Here is a 15744-nt window from a genome sequence, read left to right on the forward strand (position 1 = left end):
CCCTAAAACAAACCACAGAATGGAAAAATTACTTAAAATTATGCAATACCCAACCCAGCCAACATTTTCCAACTGAAAATTAAAAGATGAAAGAGAAAATACTAATCACTAGTTCTATGCCTTGTTTATCTCAAACAAAATCATTTTTCTTTGTTAGAGAAAAAACAACTTTTAATGTAGAAAAATACAAGACTGTTGAAGGATCCTGAAACAGATCATAACCCAACAAAATGTTCTTAGTATCTCTCCAATGAATGAGAACAGAGGTCACAGAGATGTTTAATTATAACTTTATGTCTCCCCAGATAAAAATATCACGAAAAATCTATCTTTTCTGCTTAGTTTCCTGTGCACCCCCAGTCTAGTACTTTGCCTTGATAGGTTAAGAAAGAACCAGGTATGTCTGCACAAATATACTTCACTAATGTAGATTTGTTCTCCCGTTTCAGGTTTATCGATCTATGTAACAAATTCCAGGACTCCCATTCAATTCATCACTAACTTGAATCATAGAAATCTTTTCAAATATTTCTATCTTGAACAGTAAGGTATGAATCCAGTGGCACCTAAGAGACCAACAAGATTTTTAGGGTATAAGCTTTGGAGAGTCAAAACTCTTTTCTTCAGGTATCAATTGTTGGTATTTTGTTGATCTCTAAGGTGCCACTGGACTCAAATCCTGCCACTCTGCTGCAGACCAACATGGCTACCTTCTGTCCTGAAGGAATTCTTTCTCACAATGATGTGTATTGTGGCATTTATGATTTGGACTAACAAGCTGCCCAACAGATTGCAGCAAATATCATGGAATTATAATCTACACCCTAATGAGTTTATAGCAGACTTGTTAGAGCACCTGCCAATTGTGCTCACGTCATGTTGAACATTCATCAAGCTGTCAGCTCTTGCGTAAAGAGCACAGATTTGTCTGGTGGGGAATCACAGCACCTGTACATGTGCACAGATGCAAACATCTCCCTTTCCCAGGGATTGTTTAATTAAGAAATTATCAACTTCACATTTGAAGTAAAAAATTTAATGGGGAGAAAAGCTTTTACACTTACAGGCTGGGTGTCTGTATGATTTAGAGTCTGATCACTTGAATGTTAACGGCTGCTGAACCGTCCAGTTCCAGAGGACTTCTCAGACAGCCTCGTGAGAGCTGCACTTTCTCATCAACCCCCATCAATAAGAAATGGTTTTTAACCCTTTTAAACATAAATCTTTAAAGGGATGCCTTGTATGCATAGCCCATACTGGCAACTTCAGTAAAAGTGCCTCAACAGTGTCCTCTTTAGCAGAGTTGCATCCTTCTAAATTCAGTGACTTCAGTGGACTTGGAAGGGCTTAGCTCTGCTTAGGATGGCACTGCAAGTGCCCCAACTAGGGATAAATACTTCCACAATCACCTCCTAGAACTTCTTTGGGCGTTCTACTGCCCATGTCCAATGACTAAGGAAATGAACAATCTGTGTTTTAAAAATACGTTACTTTAATGATTCAACCAAGGCTCTCCTAGAGAGAGGTGAGGAAAGTGATTTCCCTTACTTCAAAACCGCAAAAATGGTAATTTGTTGCAATATATAAGAGAGAAAGGCAACCTATCTGCCAGTGTTGATGTGCAGCCATAGGGCTGATTGAATTGGTGTTCAAGTCAGGCAGAAAACTGCAGTAATTGGATGAGCTGATCTGAGGCTTGGTCCATGAGTTGGACATAGCTTCTAAACAGAGAAACTTTGCATGATGACCATGCAAAATTCCCAGCATGACCAATCCATAATGAGCAAACTTGGAGTTAGATGACAGCAGTCTATAATTTGACCTAAAGCCTAGGTGCTACACTGTTAGTTTACCTACATTCAGGAAGGGCTCTCCAAGCAGGTATCTATTTCCTTCATCTTGAGTAGCAATATTGTTTTATTGTACCTTTAAGAAGATGTGTTATATCCTCACTGGATGTTAGTGTTACAGAATGTGAGGGTCTTTTCAACAGACATTGAAAGGCATGAATAAAAGCACCCCTCCCAGAAAAAAATGCCAAAGACCACAGCTTTGGGCAAAGTTATGGGATCAACTGATCATTGGCAGTTCTTTAAGTAGCACAGAAGACCTTTGGAGCAGTTTATCTAAATCATGATAGTTGGGTTCCTTCATTCTCTCCCCTCTCTCTGCCTCTTGCGAACGGCTGAGAGAGCTGAGTTGCCCAGTAATGCATGTTCATAAGGAATCCCAAACCCTTTGTGGGATTCCTCCTTTTTCTTCTCCAAAAGACTTCCAGAAACTGTGGAGGTACAGTGTTTTGCCATCACCCAAGGATTTCTGGTCTTCTGAAAAAGTCCTCTAGATGCCTTGGGCCATCTAGAAGGGGAATATGTATAGCTTGTCTAAGTAGCCTCTGGATAAGAATTTAATTTGCCTATCTTTTTAAGAATCTAATACTGATCCCTAGGGATGTGAGCTTCAGGTTACGGATCCAGGTTTTTAACCCGGATCGGAGCCAATTCAGGATGTTTCAGCTTTCCCAAATCACCCTCAGCATTGCCAAAGCAATTCAGGAATGCCAAGAGGACACAGTGCTTCTGCTGCTTAGTGGGGCTTTCTAGGTGGCTGAGGGTGGCATTTTGCAAGAAAAATGCACCAAATTTGCAGGGAACTCTTGACCCTCCTCTCATGATCACCCAAGTTTCAGAAAGATTGAAGGTGCCCCTATCCACCACTGACCTCCATTATTCCCTATGGGGAAAACTAGAGGGGCTTTCTAGGTGGCTGGGGGTGGTATTTTGCAAGCAAAATGCACCAAATTTGCAGGGGACCTACTCCTACCTGTCTTATCAAGACCACCACCCCCCAAGTTTCAGGGAGATTGGACTTTGAGGGTCATGTTATGCCCCCCCCAAAGAAGATGCCCCTATCCACCTCCAATCTCCATTATTCCCTATGGCCAATGGGAGAGGGGATGAGTGGGTTGGAGTGAGAGGCAGGAGGGAGAGGGTGGAGGGGATCAAGTTGCAAGGATGTTCCTTGGTTCAATTTGGTTTGGGTTGAATGGATGTGATTCTCTGGTGTGAAGTTGTTCCCCTTGTATCAGTTTGATTACATGGGGGGGGGCACTTCAGTTCACTTCTAGTTGCAAGAGTGTCCCTTGCTTCATATAGTTTTCTCTGATGTGAAGGCTGGTCCTCATAGGGAACAATGGAGATCAGCAGTGGATAGGGGCACCTTTGGGGGGGGGGCATAACATGCCCCCGCAAAGCCCAATCTTTCTGAAACTTGGGTGGTCGTGAGAGGAGGGTTAGGAAAGGGTTCTCTGCAGGTTTGGTGCATTTTGCTTGCAAAATGCCACCCAGCCACCTAGGAACCCCCTCCCAATTTCCCCATAGGGAACAATGGAGGTCGGCAGTGGATAGGGGCACCTTCTTTGAGGGGCCATAACATGGGTAAACCCGATATGGGAAGCCTGAATCTTTTGGGGATGCACACCCTTACTTACCACTCCTAGAAACAGCATAGTAGTTTTATTTTACAATAATTTTACAAATTATTGCCTTGCCTGCCTTTTTCATTTTGGCCACATACAGCACATAATGATAAGAATTAAATTAGTTTATTATTTAGAAAATGAAAAGTCTATTTAGTCTTTCCAATAACCACCAGTGGATTTATTCCATTTAATTAGTTCATTAAAAGAGAAGCTATAATTAAATATTATTTAATGCTTTGTATATACATTTAACTACACAACGTAAGTTGAAGTACTGAGAACATTTTTTGTTATGAGTGACAATTTAAGTACTTTAGTCAGGTATTTTATCTTCTGTAAAAATATTTTGAAAAGTGGAAGATAGGTATATAAATGAAATAAGTCACCATGGGGAACTAAGACCTCCTGCTATCCCCGTCTCCCAACTGCCATCTCCCACACTGTTATCTTTGTCTCTATCACACAACCAATTTAACCTTTTTCTCCCCCTGCTCCCTGTCTGGATTTCTCTCCGCTTTAAACAAAACCCTCCTTTGATCCATCCTGCCCTACCATCGGTTTTGCCCTTCAACTCCAAGTTACTCTAGTCTACTTCCATTGACTTGACACTCTACCACTCAGCTATAATCTCGCTTCTTCACATATCTTAAATTTCACAACACTAAATGATAAGACTATGCTAAATCTTTTCACTGAGAAATTCAAAAGGGCTTTATTCTTCTGCAGATACAACTGGCCATCCTCTCAGATCTTTCTGCACTATAAGTTTCTGAGACTGTCTTCCTTCTCTGTATGTCAAATAACTCATTCGACATTGCCACTGGAACAAACACCTCCTCTGTTCCTCCCCCTCAATTAGGTTCCTGAGGATTTTCTTCTTGGTCCCCTGTTATTTTATCTCTTGACATGCTCATTCTGTATTACCCATGACTTTCTGTACCACCAGTATGACAATACTCAGCTTTGCCTGGTTATCTCGGGCTTTCCTGCTCTATCCAATTCTACATTGTTAAGTGCCTGTTTACTTGGACGCATCATTGCCTGCTCAAATTCAACATATGGAACAATGAATTCTAAAAAGACCTCCTTTTGTCCTCTTTCCACAAGCATTGTCAATAACACTACTCATTCCATTGGTCAGGCAAGATGCCTTTGCTTTACCTTTGATCTATCTTTCTTGTTTCTCATATTACATTTGTAATTGTTAAATGTTATACAGTAACCATGTGTAACAAATTCCCCTAAAGTGCTTTTTAATTTAAAAAAATGTTTACTATAGACAACAATTTTATAAGATCATTTTACTTTACTAATGAGTGGCATTTCTATTCCTACTATGAAGCTAACTGCAAGAGAATGATGATCAACAAAAAGATGATCTAACCCAGATCCTTCTTCATAACACAAAATGTGAGACAGTACACAGGTGTAACAGTAGACCAACTACATTTAGATAGTTTTTATCATAATATGATAAACAAGAAGTTGGCTTACATTTTTCAACTTTTACAACAACTTTTACAAGAACTGTAATATATTGCAATGTAAAATAAAAGCAAGGCAAAAGGAACAGCTAGTCAGCTGATTCTTATTTCTAAGGCCCCTAAAATGAATTTAAAAATCAGGATGTGTTTTATAGATTATTGAAAAGCTTTTGACTGTGTGTGGATCTTGAAAAGCTATGGACGGTGTTAAAATAAATGAGTGTGCTACAATATCTGATTGTTTTGATGTTTAACCTCCTTACAGAAGTTACTGTAAGGACAGAACATGGGGAAACACAATGGTTTCCAAATGGCAAAGGTATCAGACAAGGATGTATACTACCTACCTGTTCAACTGATATGTAGAACTTATCATAAGAAAAGCTGGATTCGATTTAAAAGAAAGTGGAGTTAAAATTGGTGGAAGGAAGGAATATTAACAATTTGAGATATGCAGATGATACCACATTACTGGTAGAAAACAGTCAAGACTCGAAACAGCTACTGATGAGGGTTAAGGGAGAAAGAGCCAAAGCAGGATTACAGCTGAATATCAAGAGGACTAATGCCTACAGAGGAATTACACAATTTTAAGGTTAACAATGAATATATTGAAAGTGTTAAAGATTTTGTATTCCTTGGCTCAATCATCAACCAAAAGGGAGACTGCAACAAGAAATAAAAAAGAAGGGCAGCCATGAAGGAACTAGAAAAAATGTGTCGCTAGGGACCAAGATCAAGATAAACTACACTATCGGTCTTCTGTGCAGTCCCACACTGGGACTGGGCACGTGTAGGCCTGCCAACCAGAAAAGATTTTCTAGCTCTTGAAGTCTGTAAGGGGGCGCTTCGCCCCGACTGTGCACTCACAGGGGTTTCCTGCTGAAACCGGTAGGGAGCAGAGCACCCCTATTCCCCTTAGTTCTTTTTTCACCACTATCAAGAGAGGTTTTTCTAGCTCTTCTCCTTACTTACCGCAATTTTTTTGCTCCTGTATCTCCATTTGATCTCATTGTCTCTCAAAAAATCACTCCTTAAAAAGACAAATAATGAGTATCTAATGTTCACAAGATGACTCACAATGATGCATGCAATCTATCTGGGTAGAACAACATATTAAAAAGTAGACACTGTCAGAGGTTTACACCAAATGCCAGAAGTGATGGAGCTTCTTGGCCCAAGATGGCGTTATGGGAGAAAGTGCTCTCAGGCTCGTTCACCTGGGCAGGAAAAGTCATCTGACACAATGGAACCACCAGCCCAATTCAAACCGCCACCATAGGTTCCAGGGGCTAGATCTCTAGATCCTAACAACCACCGACCATCGATTTCAACCGTCTCCCGTCGGATTCCTTTCAGTCTCGCTTATCTCAGCAGAAACGTCATCTGCCACGATGGAGCCAATTCAAATCACCACCATTGGTTCCAGGGGCTAGATCTTCAGATCCTAACAACCCATTCCGACGGTCCCCCATCAAGATTCTTTTCAGGCTGTATATTTTTTCTTTATGTTTGTTCTCAACCTATCCAATAAAATGTTTCTTTAAAAAAAAAAAGATTCTTTTCAGGCTCACTTACCCCGGTAGCAAAGTCATCAGCCATGATGGAGCCAGAAGCCCAATTTGAACCACCATCATCAGTTCCAAGGGCTAGATCGATTCCAACCATCTCCTGACAGATTCCTTTCAGGCTTGTTTATCCTGGTACCAAAGTCATTTGTCCTGATAGAGCCACCAGCTCAACCTGAACCACTACCATTGGTTCTGGAGAGCTAGACTTTTGGAACCAAACAAGCTTTGACCGTCAGTTCTGACCGTTCTCCCGCTGGAATTCCATTCGACGATGAGGGATTCTGACTCGTCTCTTCCAACCTCAATCATCTGCATCTGGGATTCAAATGATGAGAATGTCCCAACGATACATCTGAGCTAGCTTCGGCCCCTCCATCGAGGGAAGCTGTAAGGGATACCATGTCATCATCCCCCAACAAGGACTATCACTTGTTCTTGGAGCATATGATGCACATGGCCAGAACACTGGAGCTGGACATCGATTTCTACTCCAAAACCCAAGAGTAAGGTTTTGCAGGCTTTGTATTCTGACTCCGGCTTCCCACTGATAGGGAACCTGTTCAACATTGCTCTCTGTGTGTGGAAAAATCCTTCCACCCCTCCTGGCTACTTCTCAAAAGATCAAGAAGTATTGCAAGCAGCAGGATTGCCCCTTCCTCTTTAACAGAGAGGGCAGTAAACTGGAGGCATTAGCAGCAGTATACACACATCTGTGGCCCTTAACTTTAAAATCTTTTAATCCATCATGGGCTCTTAGAATTTATTCCTTTGGGAGAGGCTCTCCATTTATATTGAATAATAGAGTTCTTGCAGGCCTTCAAAGGAATGCTACTAGATTAACCAAACAACAAACGACAGTGAGAAAACATGCTGCGGACTGTTCAGCCACCTCCATAGCTTCTTCTGTTGTTATCAGGAGTCACACCTGGTTATGTTCAGCAGTGCTTCCTCAGGATAAAAAGGACAAAACTGAGGGGTTTTCCCTTCAAGGGCATGTTGCTGTTTAAGAAAAAACAACCCAACAGGTGACTCCTTGAGCCTGATGTAAAAATTACCAAACCACAACTCTTAGCATCATCGCCTCTTCCAAAACTTAGGACCAAAAGGCCTATCTGCCAGCAAAAGGCCATGTCACCAGGCGGGCGTAGAGGCCAAGACCCAAACTAACCCAACTACCCTCTCTCAAGTCTGCTCCTCAAATCTATGCCCTGACTAATTGACGCTGAGCTGAATGCTCCTGTGTTTCCTTCAGGACAGATCATATCCCTTTGTTTTCTCTTGAGATGCTGACACAAATGATTCTTTAGACAAGATTATTGTATATACATTTTCTCTGAGTCACTGTTGTATATTCTCTTCTGCTACCCTCAGAGACTATTAATGATTATTGGACAAGGATACTTTTTGACTCTTTTTTCCCTTCAAGATCTACTTCACTACAATAAGAGTTCAGGCTCATACGGACAACACCACAGCTCTATATTTTCTGAGCATGCAAGGGGAATTGGCATCATTAACTCCCTGTGCCGCAGTTACATGTCTGTGAATACAGGCTATACAAGACAATCTCCTGCCACAGGACATACATATAGCAGGTGTGAAGAACAGAGCAGATACACTCAGCAGGGTTCTTTCACACCTCGAATGGGCAATCAATACCAGGTACATCCTGCCCATTTCTTTCAACAGTGAGGATTCCCTGGATCTTGTTTGCAATGCAGTTCAACACAGCACATTGTTCCCTGACAGGTACTGACCCTTTCTCTATAAGGGATGCCTTCCAAGTTCCTTGGGCCTGTTATGCTTGTCCGCTTACACCCCTGGGTACTTTACAAACCAGGGTACTTTAGGCATTTCCGCACTCACTGCATCCTAGTCACCGCTTTTTGACCATGTAAGGAAGAGTTTTGGATTCTAAGGACCCTGTCCCAGGGTTAATGCCTCCACTTACCAATAGTGCCAGAATTTTACTCATGGGTTGGGTAAACCCCTGAGTAAACCCCGCCACAATGCAGCAACCCTCAACTGACCGCATGGCTACTCAACCCACCAAATCCTTTTTCTCCAAAAAGGTGACTCAAATTATTCTTAATACATGCAAGTAGCTCTTGCTTACATTTTATGGTCATAGGCAGACCAGTTTCAAGGCATGGTTAGAACCCAAGGGTCGTCATCCTTCTCTTGCCCATTGGCAATTATTTTAAATACCTGTTATCTCTTCAAGAACAGGGCATGCCTCTGTCCTCCTTTAAGCATACTTAACTGCTATATCAACTTCATGAGAGAGTTTATGGCAAGGTAGCCTTTTCCCAGCACATTTCTGTACAGTTTTTTCTCAAGGGCTTTTCTTAATACCTTTTCTTTTGAGAACCCCACACGCTCCTCAGTGGGGTTCCCCTTTGTTACTAATGTTACTACCCTTTGAACCTATGCATGCTTGCCCCTTCCTTCCTATTAGTTGGAAAGGGACACTTCTGGTTGCTATAACTTCAGACTGACGGGTGAGAGAACTCATGGCCCTCAGGGTTGACCCTACGTTTACTCAATTCTTTTCCAGAGAAAGTTGTCTTACATACAAGCCCTGACTTCCTCCCCAAGGGGGTGTCAAGGTTTTATTTACAACAAAGGCTATGTTACCTGTATATTTTTCCCAATGCTACTCTGAAGCAGATTGTATTTTACACAAGTTAAATATGAAGAAGGCTTTATTGTATTACTTAGACAAAACAAAAGGTTTTTTTGGCAAATCCAGATCCCCTTTTGTGCGTTATTTGGTCATTGTAGGGGGCTTCCCAGCACCCTCCCCAAAACTTATACAGATAGATAGTGGCAGCTATTAGGCTCTGCTACAGGAAGGCAAGATCCCTCGCTCCATGGCTGTCAGAGTGCTATCAGCTAGGGCACAAGCCTTGCCCACAGCATTCTGATGACAGGTCCCTCTACGAGACATCTGTCAGGCTGCCACAGGGTCTTCACCTGATGCAGTTGTAAAGCACTTCTCTATCAACAAGAATGCCAGAAGGGAGTCAGCAGCGGCAACAGCTGCTCAGCATTCATTGTCTAGCTGACCCACTCATGCCCTCCTCCATTGGCACGTAGCTTGCTATACTCCCAATGTGGGACTGCACAGAAGACTGACAAAAAAGTGTTACATGTACCTGTAGCTGTTGTTTGTCTAGTGTCTCCTATGCAGGCACACATTCCCTCCCTCCTGCCCTGCTGTGAGTGTTTTACTATACTATACATCTGGTGATTCAGGAGAACTGAGGAGAATGGGGGCTTCACCCCCTATCCACATTTTAGCAGGAGACCTCTGTGAATGCGAAGTAGGGGCAGAGCATCTCTTACAGACTTTAACCCCTGCTCATGAGCAATCCCAATGTGTGCCTGCACAGAAGATACTAGACAAACAACAGTTACAGGTAAGTGTAACACTGTTTTACTATGCATGGATGTGAAAGCTGGAGAGTAAAGAAAAATGATTCATCTGAAATGTGGTGCTGGAGGAGAGTTCTTCAGATAGCATAAATGGACAAAAAGACAAATAAGTTGTTCGAGATCAAATTGTTCTTGAATTCTCCCTAGAAGCTAAAATGACAAAACTGAGGCTGTCATACTTTGGTCACTTAATGAGAAGACAAGACTTACTTGAAAAGATAATAATGCTAAGAAAGGTGGAAGGCAGCAGGAAAAAGAAAGACCCAAAATGAGACATCTCAATAAAGGAAGCCAGAGCCTCCAGTTTGCAAGACCTGAGTAAGTCTGTTAATGACAGGATGTTTTGGAGGCCATTAATTCATAGGGTCGTAATCAGAAGTGATGAGACAGTACATAACGTACTAACACAAAATGAATAAAAAATTGTAAGTAATCTGCTAGTAATTGTGTACATTAATGGCAGAAGAAATACATCATGTAGCAAAAGAATAACTGCAGCTCACTGTCTAGGGACTTCCCTCTATTCCTCAGGTTAAGCCTTAACATGCTGACTTTAAAGGAAATTGCAAGAAAAATAGAGCTATGGGAGAGACATCAAAACAAATTCAATGACATAAAAACGTAAAATAAAAATGCAACAACATACGTTAAAGTTACAGCCAGCTTAGAGGTAATAAAAACAATCACAGACATCTAAGAAGTAATAAAAACAGACACGTATCAGTATGATTTTTCAGACTGCCTATGAAAACCAAAAGGGCCATAATTATATTTTTAAAAATAAACAAGAAACTATTATAATGATTTTAATTAAAGAATAAGAAGTTGAGGACATTTCTTGTTCCAAAATGAGAGAAATAGCTTCTTAGAATTTGCTTATCATCACTGGCTTAAGGATTAAGGCATCTTTAAAAATAGTTATATTACAATGTGACATGATGTTGTTAGCAATGCTGAAACAGTAAACATTTCCACAGCCCTTCAACACCTATTGCTTATTTGCAAATAATCAAATATGGACTGAAATATTTTCACTGTAATTAAGTGAAATATTTTCACTTAAATTTTGTATATCACAGGCTTCTTTGCACTGGCTGGCAACTATCAGAAGCCATTTTGTGATATGGGCTCTGCTCACAGACTCAGTCCCAAAGAAGCTGAAACACAAGCAAAAGCCTCTACAATCCCATCTTCCTCAGTATAGACAATGACAATGACTTCTCCTTATATACCACATGGCCTGAGATCAACAGGTGAGGCAGATAAGGTAGAAAACTCTTACAAAGCATTTATTGCTCTCCACACTGGGGGAAAGAGGGTGCCCTTTACATATGGCAGAAAGTAGCTGATGTGCATAATAGAAAGGCGAATTTTAGGTTCTCTACAGGCCTGAGGTGCCCAAAATGTATACCATGTCTTTGAAGCCTGTCTGGAAGCTACAAAAGGTACAGAATCCTGCAGCCAGAATGCTGGACTGGTCATGGAGGCCATATCTAGGGATGCTAGCCCCCTGCTGCAGGTTGGGGATCCCCTGCCCTGAACTGCCACTCCCTGCTACTGCTCACCTGGCTGGGGGTGGGGGGGTGCAGAAGGTATGTGTGTGTGTGTGGGGGGGGGGGATGGCCAGAGCATGCATTGAAATGGTGAACACTCCTGATGACATCTCTTCCAATTTAAATTGGAAGTGACAGTTCAAATCATAGTGAAAAGACCCCGTCACTTCTAGTTTAAACAAGAAGAAATGTCATCAAGAGCCTGCAGAGTGTACAAGCATGAAAGAAGGGGCACCGCCTCCATAAGCCCCCTCCCCATTACAAGTTAGGGGGTCCTAGAATCCCTTGCCATGGCACTCTAGTCTTGTTCCATCTATATTGGCTTCCAGTTTGCTTCTGGGCTCAATTCAAGGTACTGGTATTGACCTTTAAAGCCCTCTATGTCTGGATGCCAGCATACTTGAAAGGCCATTTACGGCTATATGAATGCACTTGAACTCTCCATTCATCTTTGGAGGCCCTGCTTTGGCTGTCCTCACCATATGAGGCAACTCGACAAAGAACCTTCTTGGTTGGGCAAACTCCCTCCCCAGAGAGATTAATCTGTCTCCCTAAATTGTTGTCTTCCACCACTGCCTGAAGGCTTTGTTTTGTTTGGCATTCCCTCCCTAACTCTTATTAGTTCTCCTTCCTGTTTGTGTGTTTTTGTGTTTTTATATTTTGTGCATTTATATTTTATTTGTTTTAAATATTTATATGTATGTGTGTGTATACACATGCACACGCATATATTTTAAACACTTTTTAAATTCTCATTTTTTTCCTTTTTTTTTTTTAGTGTTTGCTGCCTTAGGGACCCAGAATTGGATGGAAAGACAGCAATGAAATATTTTAAATAAATAAGTTCTTGCAAATATCAGAGCGTACCATTGGTTAAAGCAATATGATAAGCCAGGACAGTTATTAAGGTACCCTATTACATTAACCCTGGGGTAGAGTCTCATTAGGAAAAAAACTTTATTTCTATATCAACAAAACATGAGCTGCTCCTATTGCTCAGTTACTGAAAATAGTATTTTGCCTTGAGGAATGAGAGAGAACCTAACCTACAATGTAAATTTTCTACAACATTTCACAAAGTATGCATGGCTCATTTTCGCAATACCTTTGGCACTAATTGTCCATGGCCTCCTCCTGCCTTTTATCACTCCTGTCTGGAATGCAAAACTCATTATTTCAGCCTGAATAACCTTCATGGAAACAGGCATTATTAGCTCAAGCAGAATCCATTGTTACATGTGAGGATAGCATCTTCTCCCCAAACCTTGCTATTTATATTGTCTTGGGTTTATATAAAGAAGAAAAGAAAATCCTGACTCCACTACCAACTTCAGCTTGCACCAAAAGAAACAAAATACCACTTTTGTCACAGCCATGTTTTAATCAGAAAGGAAGACATTAGAAAAGTTCCAAATGCTTCCATAAACTATAAGCTCAGAAAATTAGAAAAAGGGGTTTGCAGTTTGGTTCGGAAAGTAGATTAAAATATTGAATTTTGGCTGATTCGGTGAAATTCAAGTATTCCGAATCAAAACCAGGTATTCCAAATTTTTACCTAATTTTCAGTAAAAATATGGAAAACTCGGCCATTGTTTTCAATGGGAAAATCACTCTGAGGACTATCTGGTGGGTGGGAGGGGGAGTCATTTTCTACCAAACTCCACCAAATTTGGAGGGAATTTGGAAGGAGTGTCCTGTAAAGACTCCACAGGTTTTATGAGGATTGGACCCCAGAGGCAAATTCTATGGGCATCTGAACAAGGTGCCCCCAGCCACTCCATTGTTTCCTATGAGAAAAAAAGTCAAAGTGGACTCCCATTGCAGAAAAACACCAACATCACATTAGAGAATCACATCAATTCTACCCAAATCAAACTGAAGCAAGCAACACTGTTGCAACTTAGCCCAACAGAACCAGTGTCATTCACAGCACCCAGGCACTAGATTCAGCCAGTGGGAAAACACCACAGGACAGGACAGAACAGTATCCAGCCACAAGAAAGAAGGCATTCCCTTGCTTCAGTTTGCTTCTGTTGGGCTAAGTTGCAACAGTGTCCCTTGTGTTACCGAAATAGACAGTCTCCTAATTTGGGGGGGGGGGGGATTCGCTTAAAGGAAATAAAGCAAGAAGAGTAACTAGGATTCTCCAACATTTACAGGGATTTTTCGCTTAAGAGGAGTCTTAAAATAAACCAGCCAGATACTCAGTCAGAAAGGTTATTATTAAAAGAGAAATAAAAGGGCAAACACAATCACACACAGAACACGCATGAGGCTAACTAAGAGGAAAGTAGGGAGAAGAGGGGAGAAAGCAATTCCAGGGAAGGCTAACTAAGAGAAAGCAATTCCAGGGAAGGCTATAATTACCAGTCTCGAAGGCAGCAGCAAAACGACTAGTGTTTCATGGATGGAAGAAGAGAAGGCCCAAATGGATTTGGGGGCATTTGTATGGGTCTCAAAACACACACAAACACACACACACAGAGGTGGCTAGGGACTCCAGATATAAGGCAAAATACTCCCTGGGGCAAGCTGGTATATTTGCTTCAGAAACAATAACTTGATGGGTTTTCCGGAGGTGGGTAAAAGGTGTAAATGGTGCTTGATGACCCTGTGACTGCCAGATAGGGAAAGCTACCAGGTTTGATGAATAGTGTTAAGTGTAAACAAGGGTAAATGAGTGAGGGGAAGCGAGGCTGGGTGTTGACAAGATTGATCAAGAGTTTCTTGGGACACCCATTGTCCTAATCTATGCATCTCTCTGGGGTGTGGAGGGAGCCATCAGTCAGTCAGCCACTCTGACTCATCTTCTAAAATATTTTCCCAAGCTCTTACCTGGCTGATATCCATTTCGTTTCATTTTAAGCCAGCCAGTGACTTGTGCTTAAACTGCCACTCAGTGAGAAGAGAGGTCTGACTGCTAACACTTGTTTCTGTTTTGTTCAGGTGGAATGGATGTGATTTTCTGATGCGCTGTTGGTCCTCTTCCCTCACTTTAGTTCTGGGAGGATTCCATTCCTTTGCTTCAGTTTGCTTCTGTTGGGCTTTCTCTGGGATGAGCTTAGCATGCATTTGGGAGTGTGCCTTGGCCATGGCAGCCTTGCCCCACTGTATTTGTGCAGTGGGAGTCAGCTTTGACTTTTTCTCATAGGAAACAATGGAGTGGCGGGGGCACTTTGTTCAGGGGCTCATAGAATTGGCCCCTGAAGTTGAATCTTCCTGAAATTTAGAGGGTCATTAGAGGACCCCCAGCCCCCTGGATAGCCCCAGATAGAGGTGTGCACTTTGGGTTTCCAATTCAGGAAAAATGCCCGAATCGGACCCGATCTGTAAATATTCTGGTTTTCCGAATCGAGGCCAGCTTGCCCCGATTCGGGTACATCTGAAGTGGAAAGCCGGAAGCTTTTGGTGGTGCACACCCCTAGCCCCAGATATTTTTCGCCCATAGGGAGAGTGGGTAGGGGCACCTCCTTTGAAGGCCCATGAAATTGACCCCCAGGGTCCAATTTTCATAAAACTTGTGGGATTTTTCAAGAACATTCAGGAGTAGGTTCCCTCCAAATTGTGAAGTTTGGTTGAAAAATGACCACCCACCCACCCACCCCCAGTCTATCGGATAGCCCTCCAAAGTGATTTTTCCCATAGGAAAAAAAGACTGAATTTTACCAAATTTTTCAGACATAGCAGGGAATTCCAAATAATTTCTCAGGTTCAGTATAAAAAAAAATCAGATTTAACAAATTTGGTTTTTTGGTGCACACCCCTACTTAGGAATAAGCAGGGTATGATGGAATTGTGTCAACTACTGATATAATTAATGATTAAGAGACTCATTCTCCCAAGGAAGAACGATTATGTTGCCTTGTATCTACTACTTTCTCCTTTCCTTTACTGGGTATATAGATGAGCACTCCACACTAAAGGAAAAAAGGACAGGTCTCATGTAATGTAGAAAACCCAAGGGGACACAATGTCCTAAGAGACCAAGATAAATTTTATAGATTTATAATTTTTAATGTTTTAAAGTTCAAGTGCAAAAAGTGCTAAGTTCATTAAACACATCATATACATCAAAGAATCTCATATCTATTCCTTATAATTCAGAAGTACCTCAAACTGTCAATTTCTCTAAATTGGTCAGTACCACAGTTAATCCAAGTCCAATCCAAACCAATGCTTGTTAAAAAGTAAGTATCAAAGTTCATAGAAAATTCATA

At 41.5% G+C, this 15744-nt stretch overlaps 1 protein-coding gene across 1 annotated transcript in view; it reads right to left on the reverse strand.

Moving 5' to 3' along the window:
- The window catches only part of THADA (THADA armadillo repeat containing), a 232634-nt gene that overhangs the window by 102646 nt on the left and 114244 nt on the right, over nt 1-15744 (reverse strand). The window lies entirely within an intron of this gene.

The sequence above is a fragment of the Eublepharis macularius genome, chromosome 1 (genome assembly GCF_028583425.1).
Source record: "Eublepharis macularius isolate TG4126 chromosome 1, MPM_Emac_v1.0, whole genome shotgun sequence".
Taxonomy (NCBI): domain Eukaryota; kingdom Metazoa; phylum Chordata; class Lepidosauria; order Squamata; family Eublepharidae; genus Eublepharis; species Eublepharis macularius.